A 12,144-nucleotide genomic window follows, 5' to 3' on the forward strand; every position below is an offset into this window, starting at 1 on the left:
TCTTTTAGGCTCATGATGGTCACATTAAGATCTTTCAAGGCTTCAGTCCTACTGTCGTAGAAATCTGGAGGTTCCAATCTGTCAAGGACTCCAAGCCTGATGGAGGAGGGAAACTTAAACCTTTATTCATGTCAGAGTTATGTAAAAATGGAATGCGCTGCTTTGGGGAGGGAGGGAGGTTCCTGTCAGGAGACATATTCAAGTCCAAGCTGAGTGACCACTCTTTAGGATTTTCAGAGCAGCCCAGTGTGAAAGGTGGAGCTATCCTATCTGAGAGATATGCTTCAGGGTTGAAAGTTTATGAATCTCTGATTTCTGGGGAAGGCCTCTAGGTCTTGTTTTCCCCTTCCAAAGTGCTGGGAATGAGGACAGTTTATAGTAACCAACAGTGCTTTCTGACCCAACAAAATGGGGTCTGGGGCTGAAGCAAAGCCTGCCTTTAGAGATAGCCCCTCCCCCTGGCATGTAATGCAGGAAAAAGTAATTCACATTTTTGAGCAGTTTCTGTGTGGGGGCCCTGTGCTAAGAATGTTATTTGTAAACCTGGTCCCAATTCGATCCACACATCTGCCTTGAAACATAGTGTTATTCCTCTAATTTTCAGATGAGGAACCTCAGGCACAGAGAGGTTAAATGACTTGTCCATGGTCCACAGATAAAAGTGATGGAGTTCGAGATTGAAACCCAGGCCTGTTGGAGTCCAAAACTTAGCCTCTTCCCATCTTCCCATTCTCTCACCCCTTGGGGGAATACACTGTGCTAGCTGCACTTCTGTCTGTCACAAATGGCAAAAGCATAATTAGAATAGGATTAGGCCACAAGGGACATTTAATGGAGGTTACTGTGTGAGCACACAGAGCAACTGAACCTTGGGGAGGGTGGAAGAGCAGTTGAGCTTTGGAATGCAGAAAGCCACATACCTGAGACTGCCATTAGGACATTCTCTGTAGCTCCTGCCTCTGTTTCTCTCTGCATATTGGTGGAATTCTTCTCTCATGCTGCAGATTGACATTACCTACATAACAGAAAGGGTGTCCACTGACCACTCCCAGGATTTCTTACTTAGAGCTGTAGACACTGGGTATGTGGTTTTGGAGAGAGTATGTAGAAAGAAGCGGAGATGGAATCACTTAGTCCTGAGTTTAAAAATCCCAAGAGAGGGAGAGATTCATTGGGTCAACTTGGGCCAGGTGTCACTAATGAACAATTAACCATGCCTTGAAGTGGGGCGGGTCGGGTCACGCAGATGGAGTGGAGAGAGAGAGAAGAAGGAAGGCCTGTACTGGCCAGCAAGCTGGAATGGCCACTGCATCTCTCAGGTGGGGGCCATTCCTACAGCAGTTGGACAGCAGAGAACCACAAATCACATTTACAGCAAAGCAGGTGGCCAATTTTCACATGTAGCCTAAATGAAGTTCCACCACACCCTGGGCTGAGTGGGAAGGCTGCCCTTCCTATATGTATGTTAGGCTAGCTTCTCTAGAAGATAGAGCCTGGGACAAAAATTGAAAATGAGATGTTTCATTTGGAAGATGCAAATCCATGGCAGCAAAGGTGAGACACAAGGAAGCGAGGCAAAGAAGGATGCAAAGCCACACTAAGTGGTGTGTTTCCTTGATGGCTATTATGTCACAAACAGCCCTGGAGACACCCAGAAGGTCACTGCACAGGACCTTTCAGCATGACACGTGGGACTCAGCTGGATGAGCTGCAAGGCAGACTATCATGAAGCAGTCCATGGAGACAGGAAGAAGGAATGTACGTGTCCTGCTCCCTCTCAACTCCTATTTTCCACTGGTCGAAGTTTTCCTAGTGGGAGTTAACTCTTCTGCACTTCAGGATTGTATCACCCAGTCCTGATGGCAGCCTCTCAGGAGACCAGTTCCCACCCCATGCTGGAGAGTGTTTTCATCCAAATCTGGAAGAGGTAAGAGGAGCCAGAAACTATACGCATGGGGCTAGGAAGGGCCCATACTCCAGGACTTGTAGCCGATCTGCCCCAAGTGGCAGAACTGCCTGAGCTCAAGTCAGGCAGGGCAGCAGCCTAGGCAGAGTGAGTGGCAGAATGTTCTGGAAGCAGGTGGCATCAAGAGCCTTTGAGAAGGCTCATCAGATTTGTGTTTGATGCACTGTGTGACCTTGGACAAGTCACTGAATCTCTCTGAGCCTCAATGTCCTCAACTGTGAAATGGGGCTGATCATACCTATCTATCTCCCAGATCAGAAATAATATCGGTCCCAGTTGAGTGTTGTGCCTGGCACCTAGCAGGCACTCAATACAGAGGAGCCATATTTGTAGAGTTAGGAGTTCTGACTCAGTTCTGGTGCCATTAGCATAGCTGGATTTCCTGAGGAAAGGCCATTGAGTTTTGGTCAGGTAGAGCTCTTCAGCTAGAGTGTGGGGTGACTTGGTAGCTCTGAAAGGAAGGAGAAAAGAAAGAGAAAATGCCACCCAGAAAGGAGCTTCACAGTATCTGTCCATTGCTTTGTCCTCACACAAAACTGGCTATATAATTTGAGGGGCTCACTGATAAATGGACATGTGGAGCCCCATGTTCAAAAATCATTAAGAATTTCAAGATGGGGCCAGCAGAGTATTGAATCAAGCACAGGGCCCTCCTGAGCATGAGGCCCTGTGTGATTGCAGAGGTCACACACCCACAATGCCTGCCTTACACTTACACGTTGCCAGAGTGCAGTATTTGGCGCCAGAGCTTGGCAATGTTCTATTCTCCCCAGCAACCTCTCTCCCTAAATGTGCCTGGCTTGATGGGGTCTTGGAAACATCCAAGGAAGGAAAGGGATGTTGGAGCTGATTGAAAATACCTCTACCTGAATTCCAAGTGGTGTCATGAACAAGTACATACATAATATAGCAGTTAAGTGCAAATTTGGAATCTGTATGTACGTATAAAGTTGCTGTTGACATGGTTCTAGTAGTTACAGGAGTGTTGCCATGGTGACTGGCAGGGCCAGCTGTTGTTTCATTTCCCCCAAAGAATTGTATGGTAATAATAGACCCCTGGAGAGTCCTCCTGGGACAAGGAATGATGTTAAAAATCTGCCAATTAATGAACAGGTAGTATAAACTGACTTCATCCTCATTTGTCATAATTAACAGGATTTTACAGGATTTTGATGAGAAGTGGCTAATTTGGTATAGAAATGTGGAGGGTGGACTACTTTTGGAGCCTGGGTTTGAATCTGCACTGTGTCACTAAATAGCTGCATCACTTAATTTCTCTGAGCCTGTCTCCTTATTTAGAAAATGGGGATCATTAAACCAAAGTTGGAGGAACATTGAAAATAAAGGATGTGAAATTGCTTAGCTCAGTTTCTGGAGCATTATAGACGGATACTACATGGTTTCTATGATGCTGATGATATTAATGAAATCATCATCATTATAATCATCATAAAGCTTCCATTTATTGAAGGCTTCCACCTATATGTCCCTATGTTGTGTACATTATCTCATTTAATCTTTATAACAACCCTATCAGTGAGTCCACTGTTATCCTCAAGTTATAGATCAGGACACGGAGGTTCAGAGATTTGCCTGAGGTCACACAGCTAGTAAATGACAATGTCAGGATTCAAATTCAGGCAGTCTAACTCCAGAGCCCAGGCTTTTAACCCTTATACACAGTGCCCCTGGGATGAGGATTAATAAATACGCGAAGCCTAAGAGACATGCATTTCTGGATTTCAGTTGGCTCTGAAAGATTGGTCCTTGATGAAATGGAAAGTATGTTTCCTTTTATAGCAAGGGCAGTGGTGGGGTGGGATGAAGGAGGGAGATTGTTTTAATAAGCACATGCTGATGGGGGCTGCTCTGTGGACCAGCCTTGCTCTGTCTCAGGGGTTCAGCCGCCTCTTCCTGAGGCTGTCCTACTGATTCCTCTGGAGTTGCAGCAACTCCTACCCTGACCTGATCCATGGGTCAGAATCAGGGTCAGGATGAGTCAAGGCTGACTCATTGACTATCCACTCTAATGGCCCTTCCTCCCCAGGGCTCTGTGGATGCTGACCTTTGTCCTCTTCCAAACTAAAGAAAAACAAATAAGCATACAAGCACAAAACCAGCCCCTTGGACTTCCTGCTAATCCTATTTGGTTATTTAAGTGTGGCAGGTACCTTCTCTCCTCAGGGCCTTTGCATATGTTTCTACTCCTTCCTCTTGGGCTTCTCTTCGCAGTTCTCATTCTCAGTCCCATTTACTGTTGGGCAGTTCCTAATCACCTTTCATATCTGCATGTAAATGTTACCTCTTCAGGGAAGCCTTCCCTGATTATCCTCCACTCCAGTCTCTAAGTTCCCTGTCATGTACTCCTACAGCCACCTGTCTGCCTTTTGTATCACTTAATCAGAATTTTAATTAAATGATTATAAGTATAATGATTTAAGATTTATCTCTCTCAATAAATGTTTTATTCACTATTGAATCCCCAAATGCCTGTAACAGTGGCTGACTCTGAATTTGTTAAATAAATGAACTAGCAAGTTAAACCTCCGAAATCTCAACATCTGCCCTGGGGGAAAAGCTTATGCTTTGCAAGGTGAGCCCTTCATAACTTTCCTAGCTTCCTTAATATTGTGGTCCTACTAAGTGTTCAGGAGAAAGCAAACAAAACAAAATTATTACATAACTGGGTAGTTTGAGAAGAAAGAGCAGAAAGTAAAATTATTAAGCATCTACTGCATTTCAGGGCTTGTGTTTCTCATTGTATCCTCAAATACCCTGCAATATAGAAGAAATTATTTGCATGTGACAAATGAGGAAACAGAAAAAGTACAGAGCATTAGGACATGTCAGTCCCTTACTCTGGACTTCAGTATCCTCTTCTGTAAAATGGGGTTGGGGATGAGTGAGCGAGGCAACCCTTAAGGTCTGTGCCAACTCATTCACTTTCCTTTGGAGGTTTCGTCCCCTATTGTTTATTAGTGTGTTTGTGTGTGGGGGGGTGTGTGTCTGTGTGTGCATGTGCATGCAAGTGCACAAAATCATCTTGGACAGGAACTACGTCATTAGCGTGACTGCTGGGGCCTCAAACCCTCAAAGGAGGCACCTTGGATAATTACATTATGGAGTTTGAGCAACGGTGTGTGTGTCCTGTGCACCCCGGGAAGGCTGGAATGTCTTGCTCAGCTTTTACTCTATTCCATAGAAAGGATTATAAAGGGATTAGATGCAAATGCACTTAAGATTTGGCTGATTTGGGCTTGTATTCCCGCACCGATGGTTGGGATATTTATTCAACCCGATATTGCAAGATGCTTTTCCTAGGTGAGAGCAGGCACTGCGATAAATGATAATACAATCAGCAGCAGCAGGCAAGATGAGAAGATAATTGTTTGCCCCACCTTCTCTTTGCTGGTTCTTTAGATTTCATCAATGTTTCCCCCCTAAAGCCTTAGAATCACTGCCCCTAAAACTCTAAGGAGAAAATGAAATTTTATTCTAATGCACTGGGCAGTTGAGCCCCTGACATTTGCTAGAATTGCTTTAATCTCGCCCAAAACATCCAACTGGAAAGAAATAGGAAAAAAAAAAATGTTATGAGCTGGGTTTAGCAGGCAGGGACCCACCTTCAAGAATGGGTCTGAGGTCTTTTCTCATTCCTGGGGTCATTCTTTTACTGGGCATTAGCATTTTTCCAGGAGGATCTATCAAATGTTTCAGTTCTTTGACTTTTGCAGGTGCAAACAGACTGTTAGATGAGATTGGAAAACTAGAAGCTATTATGCAAGTTGGAGAAATACCAGAAGAACCTTTTAAATGGAAAACAGGGACCAAGAGAGATTGTATAGAGGAGAACGTGAGAGGAAGAAACACAGGAGTGGCTGTGGATCTGTGAGGGGATGAGGGAAACTGTCTTAGGAGATCCAGTGATAAATCCATAGCTCTCTGTTCTAAGCACATTAAGTGTGTGAAGTCATTAACCCTCACAGTTACACTATGAGTTTGCTACTATTTTTATGTCTATTTTAAACATGAGGAAACTGGGGTCCAGAGAGGTTGTGGATGCTGTCCTGAAACCTACATGACAGCCAGTTCTCCATACTGATTTGTTGTCTCCTTCTTTGATAACAGCAGTAATCATTACAACCATGACAGCATTAATCACAGTGGCTGTAATTCATTGTTTATCATTAGCCAGGCTCTGTGCTGAGCCCTTATGTCGGGCAATCCTAGCAGATGCCTCACAAGGGTGTAAATATTTTTATTCCAAATTGTACAGGTGAGGAAACAGGTGAGAGGAAGTTAATTACGTTGGCAGAGATGGCACAACAGAGCCAGCGCTTAACCCAGGACTGCCCCAGCCCGAAGTCCATTGGTCATTGCATGGTGCCCTGTGTATTGTGGCAGGGCCAGCACTTTTCGGGCAACAGGTTACCCAGCCCAGGGCTGATCGTTTTGTTTTTTTCATCTAGGGACACTGGAAAGTAGTCAGCTCTTCTCTTCTTGCTTCTCATGGCTGGGTCTCTTGAGTTATCCTTGGCAGCTGTGTAGTAGGCACACAGACCAACGAGCACAGAGGAATAGAGGCAAGGAAGGGGAGGACTTAGAGTTACGAGATTTTCACTTTTATTTATAAACTCAAAAAGGGCTGGAATTACACGATATTTATTTGCATGCAGCTTCGTGCTGCACAATGTGTGTTCACATGCTCCATCTTTTTTGATCCCCACGTAAGGCTGTGAGATAGACTTGATTTATTAGTCTTGGTTTTAGGCTGAGGAACAAGTCCAGGAGGTTCAAGTGACTCATCAGGATCACACAGCCAGAAAATAGCAAAGTCTGTTCCTAACTCCAAGTCAGTAGGTTTTGTCAGTCTGTGTTGTTGTTGGAGAGAACAGTCAGGAGACTCATGGACTAACACAAAAGGAATGGATGGGAGAGCAGGCAAAGGTTTGGACCTGCCTTGTCATCCCACAGGACAGGTAGTCCCAGTGGCACCATGGCTCTGGCAGGCAGACAAACCCCAGGATGCTTAAACTGGGATCCAGGGAGGCTTATGTGAAATGTCCAAAATAGACCAGTTTATGGAGACAGAGGGTAGATTAGTGGTTGCCTAATGTTGGAGAGTGGTGGGAAGGGGAAAGGGAGTGACTGCTAATGAATACAGAGTTTTCTGGGGTCAGGGGTGATTAACTCTTCTAAGACTGATCATGGTGATGGTTGCACAATTCTGTAAATATGCGAAAAACCATCAAAATTGTAGCAGGGAGGGCTAGTGCATGAGGACCTCCAGGCTGGGAAGCAGGAGCTATTTCCTGTGGGCTTTCTGGTCCGTAAAGCCTCTGGAAGCAGACGCTGTTTACTTCTCACTGAGCAGTAATTGCTGTTTCTCTGCCAGTCTCCGTCGCCCTTCTTTCTGTTCTGGCCTGGCAGGTGGTGCTGGAGGGAGAAGCCAGAATGAGAGAACCTCTTGTTGCCCGGGCCTGGGTTCCCGGTGGTGACTCCCTTCAGCCCGCACCACTGCTGGAACCCTGCCAAGCTCTGCAGCCTCCCCCCAGCCTCAAGCCCTGTGATCCAGCATGGCCACCAGCCTTTCCCTCCTGACCCAGGACACATCAAGCCCAGCCTGAAAAGCAAACGCCTGTCCAAAGACTGCTTGCCAAATAAGAATGGACATAGCCAGTAACAACACATTCCGGGGGCTGTGGCCAGAATTCTGCACATTGCCCTCTGGGTCCCTGCCTAATGCCTTTTGTACCCCAGCCCAGTCTTTGACATTGCTTTGCATGGACAGGTTCCAAAGGAAATAGATAAACTCTCTGTTTCCCTTCCCATCAGGAAACCACTTCATTCCCTGGAGAGCTCTCTACCTAGGAGGCTCTATTGGGACTCTGAGGGGTGGAAAGAGGGGAGGGTCTGATCAACTCTGAGAGCTGGGGGCTGCAGGGAGGGTGGCAGTTTGTCTTCAGGGAAAACAGCCTTGCCTGGGCTGTAAAGTGAAACTCATAGCTGGCAGTTTGCTTTCTTGGGAAGATTCTGGGTACAGAGGCTAGGGCTTAATTAGAGACAGAGACTAAAACTGGCCTCCATGAGAGGAGACTGAGCAAGGTGGGCAGTAATGGTAAATGCCTCTGAGGTGCCAACTAACAATGGCCCATGTGTCTGGGGAGAACCAGAGAGAGAGGCTACATGACGGGGAGGGAGGCAGGGAAAAAATTAAAAAGAAAGGGTCCCATCCCCTGCTGGTAGGCTAAAACCACAAGGTAACTGTTCTGCATTCACATTTTATTTTAGGATCTTAGAGTGAAAGCTCAATTAACTAGAATGGGGCAAAATGACTAATTGGAATTGCTGAATAACTCGGGACCAGGTGGAAGCCACTTTTCTGTTTCAGCCTTTGCCAGGAGAAAAGAAAATGTTTGAAAATAACTTGGTCTCCTTCTCCTTGTCAGTGCTGGAGAGGGTTTCCCAGCAGTGTGTTTTCATACTGACGTGCCACACAGCCCTTCACAGGCATGCCACCAGACTATGCAGATCAGCACGATATTGCATTTTGCAATAACTGAATACCTGTGCTGTGACACTGGCTTGGATGATGCTGCAAAGAGAGGGATACAACCTGTAAAGAAGTAAAATAGGGAATCCCTTTGATTTTCTTGAGATATGTGAGAACTTTGCTTTGGAAATATGTAGGGGAGCCCAAGAAGGACGATATGTAACTCTACCTGCACAGAGACCCAGGCTGGGGTGGGGGCGGTGTGGAGGGCTGACTAGAACCTTGTGATTTCTGCGGATGCATTTCTAGACCATGCGTGACAAGTGTGATGACCGGGCATTTTTATAGAAAGGGTGAGACTTGCTTCTGCTGCAGCAATGGTGATGTTATTCTTGCTGACTTGTTTGGTGGTGTTTCACGTTTCTTTATCTCTTCCAGTGTGTCATCCACAGTTTTTGCATTCAAAGGGGTGTTATTCTCAACCAGAAAAAGTTGAGACCCACAGGTGTTGAAAAGCAAGTAGAATGTGGAACGACCCCAATCTTTGCAGTGGTTATTTGCATGGAAAACTGTAGAGTAGGGCTACTTTGGGAAGCCCTGCTGGTTACACAGTCAGATCCCAGGGTGATGGCACCCTGGTGTGGCTGCCACACTCCTTTCATTGTGCATCAGCAGCAGGGCATCTCTGTGGAGGGGACGGAGTGGTGTCCTGGGCCAGGATGTGGCCTAAGGGGACCTAGTGGTGTAGACAGTCATGGGCTCTGTCCCCATGAAGCACAGGGATGCTTGGCACACTATGTAAATCTCTCTCTTTTGATGCTCCCATTATTTTCGTTTCTTTTGTGGGCCAACTATTATGGGTTGACTTGGATCCTCCAAAAAGCTATGTTGAAGTCCTAACCCCTAATTCCTCAGAATGTGACCTTATTTGGAAATAAAGTCATCACAGATGTAATTAGTTAAAATGAGGTTATTGGAGTGGCGTGAGCCCTTAATCCAATGTGACTGGTATGAGAATAGCAGAGAGACACGCGTGGGATGGGCAACTCTGTGCAATGAAGAGGCAGAGATGGGAGTGATGCAGCTGTACACAAAGGATGCCAAGGCTTGATGGCCACTACCAGAAGCTAGGAAGATGCAAGGAAGAATTCTACCTTGAGCTCCAGAGGGAGCATGGCCCTGCTCACACCTTGATTCTGGACTTCTAGCCTCCAGAAATGTGAGACAATAAATGTCTGTTCCTTTAAGCCACCCAGTTTGTGGCAGCCCCAGGAGACTAATATGCCAGTCTCTACCCTGCCCCACCATTTCAGCCTAATCTGTATATTTTCTTTTACAATGCTAAGATTTGCACCAAAGTTGGCACCTAGGCCTGCAGGCTGGGGGCTATTCTGCCTCCTCATGATGCTTTTGTACAGCTCTTCTCTAGGGTGTATTGTGTTTGTCTTGGAGGGTGCCTCTAGCAGGAAAATCTTAATGTTCTCATTTTCAAGCTTGGAGGGAGACTGTTGTCCTCAGTACTAGAACAACAATTCTGTTCACCCAGGGTTTAAGTAACATTCTCTCACCAGATCCTCTCAACACACATTCTGCAGCTCTTTAACATTGCGGTTTTTCTGACCTTATTTTTACCGACATTTTAGGTGAAAATATTTATCAACTCCTCAACCCAATTCCCCCCTTTAGGCCACAGGATTCTCCACACAGCCTGGAAGCTGCGGAAACGACCAGAGTACACTTTCTCCGCATCTCAGAGAGACCAACTCACTAGCTGTTTTTATCCCTGACATTTTATTTGAAGGTGTGTTTGACATTTAACCTTAGGGGATGGTCCCTAAATCCATTATGCATTTACTGCCTCGGTGGGGCTCACAAAGGAGAGAATTCTGGGTGGCAGTCCAGGCTCTGGGAGAAACTTCCAACGCCAGGCCAGTCTCCAACATTGATTTACTTCATGTTCTCTGGAAGTCTCCTGCCCACAGCAGCTGCTCCTTCAAAGAGGGAAAAGCTTTGGACTCATGAGTTGAACCAGAAGAGATGGCTGCAGCCCAGGCAGGCCCAGGCTGTGCTCTGGGCTGAAGCAGGGGCATGTGGAGGAGTTTCTGGGGCCTCTGAGCTGTTTAATTCTACTCATCCACCCTTCGTTTCAAAATGGTGCAAGGTGACTGGGAGTTTGGAAATCTAGGTTCTCCTTCCCAGCTGAATGTATGGCTTTGAAAAGTAGGAAAACAGTAATAGTTAAGAGCATGACCTTTGGGGTTTGGGTACCAGCTCTGAATATGACTAGCCATGTGATTTTGGGCAAATTATATAACTTGTATAAGCATCAGTCTCCTCATCTGTAGAATGGATGGAGTGGTAGAGGGAGATATTCTTAACCTCATATAGCCAGTGTGGAGAATACAAATTTTCATATTTATAAAGCACGTAGCACAATGTCTGGTACACAGGAGTAAATGAAAGCAGGCATTATTTTTCTGGGCAACTCACTGTGTATCTCTGGACCTCTCTTTTTCCATCTATAAAATGGGGGTTCACAGCACTTACAGCTCAAATATTATATTCCATGCCTGAGAGGGAACTTGCAGCCTCTCTGTCCTCTACATCAACCATGTATTGTCTCTACTTCTGTCTTTTACTTTTCCATCCTTTTATTTTTAATTGTATTTTTTCCAAATCATGAACACAATTTTTTAAGTGTAAAAAGAAATTTAAAATTCTACAATTTCAGAACCAGAGAGCATTTTCCAATATAACTTTCCAGTTTCTACATATCCTTTTTTCACTTTGTAATTTCATGTGAACATCTTCCCAGATGCTAATTGCTCTTCAGCAGCAACTTAAATAGTTTGACAACCCAGAGTACAAAAGCCTTGAAAATTAATAGATAAAATATATATTATGGATACTAGAATAGTTTCCAGTTTCCCCTTGATACAAATAACTCTGTAAGGCAGTTACTGCGAATCAGGAAGTGATACTGGAGGCTTGGACCAGGTGGAAGCAGGGTGGGGGTGGGAAGTACTAGGACTGTGGTTGCTTTGAAGGTAGAGCTGGGAGGATTTGTTGGTTGATGGGATGAGGCATGTGAGTGACAGAAAGGAATCAAGGTTGATTCCAAGGGTTTCAGCCTGAGCAACTAGAAGAATGGGCTTGCCATTGACTGAGATGGGAAAGGCTGTATGTGCAGCAGGTTTGGGAGAGAATAGCAGGGATTTGGTTTTAAAGTGTTACTGTGGAGATTTCTTTATATGTGCAAGTGGAGATGTCAAATAGGCAGCTGGAGTTATGAGCATGGAATTCAGGAAGATGTCCTGGCTGGAGATATAAATTAGGATGTCATCAATGTGTAGAGATGGACTTAAAGACTTGAGATCAAATGAGATCTCTAAGGGACTCCAAGAGCTGCAGAACTCAGAACAGCTTCTACCACATGATGGGGAACTTTTGTCTTTTTGCTGCAAGTAAAAGGTGACATGGGCCCCTCTTTCTCCTAAGCCAATGGTGTAGTATTGAAGTTTGAGCCTCACAATACCAAATGAACTGCCACCTTTCCTAACAACTCCCACCCCCAAAGTCCAGAACTGCCACCCTTACTAACAACACCGTGAGCGGGAAATCACAGAAGCCTTTCTCAGCTGAGGATAAAAGAGGCTTAAGTTGTGAACACTTTTAAGGCTGATTT

At 45.3% G+C, this 12,144-nt stretch overlaps 1 protein-coding gene and 1 long non-coding RNA gene across 4 annotated transcripts in view; both read left to right on the forward strand.

The window, feature by feature from the left end:
- NAV2 (neuron navigator 2) overlaps window positions 1-12,144 on the forward strand; it is a 775,852-nt gene that overhangs the window by 160,810 nt on the left and 602,898 nt on the right. The window lies entirely within an intron of this gene.
- Window positions 1,308-5,862, forward strand: LOC129525524 (uncharacterized). Its single transcript, XR_008669894.2, has 3 exons — window positions 1,308-1,927; window positions 4,466-4,559; window positions 5,701-5,862. It is a non-coding gene; the product is annotated as an uncharacterized lncRNA (long non-coding RNA).

Source organism: Gorilla gorilla, chromosome 9 (genome assembly GCF_029281585.2).
Source record: "Gorilla gorilla gorilla isolate KB3781 chromosome 9, NHGRI_mGorGor1-v2.1_pri, whole genome shotgun sequence".
Classification (NCBI taxonomy): Eukaryota; Metazoa; Chordata; class Mammalia; order Primates; family Hominidae; genus Gorilla; species Gorilla gorilla.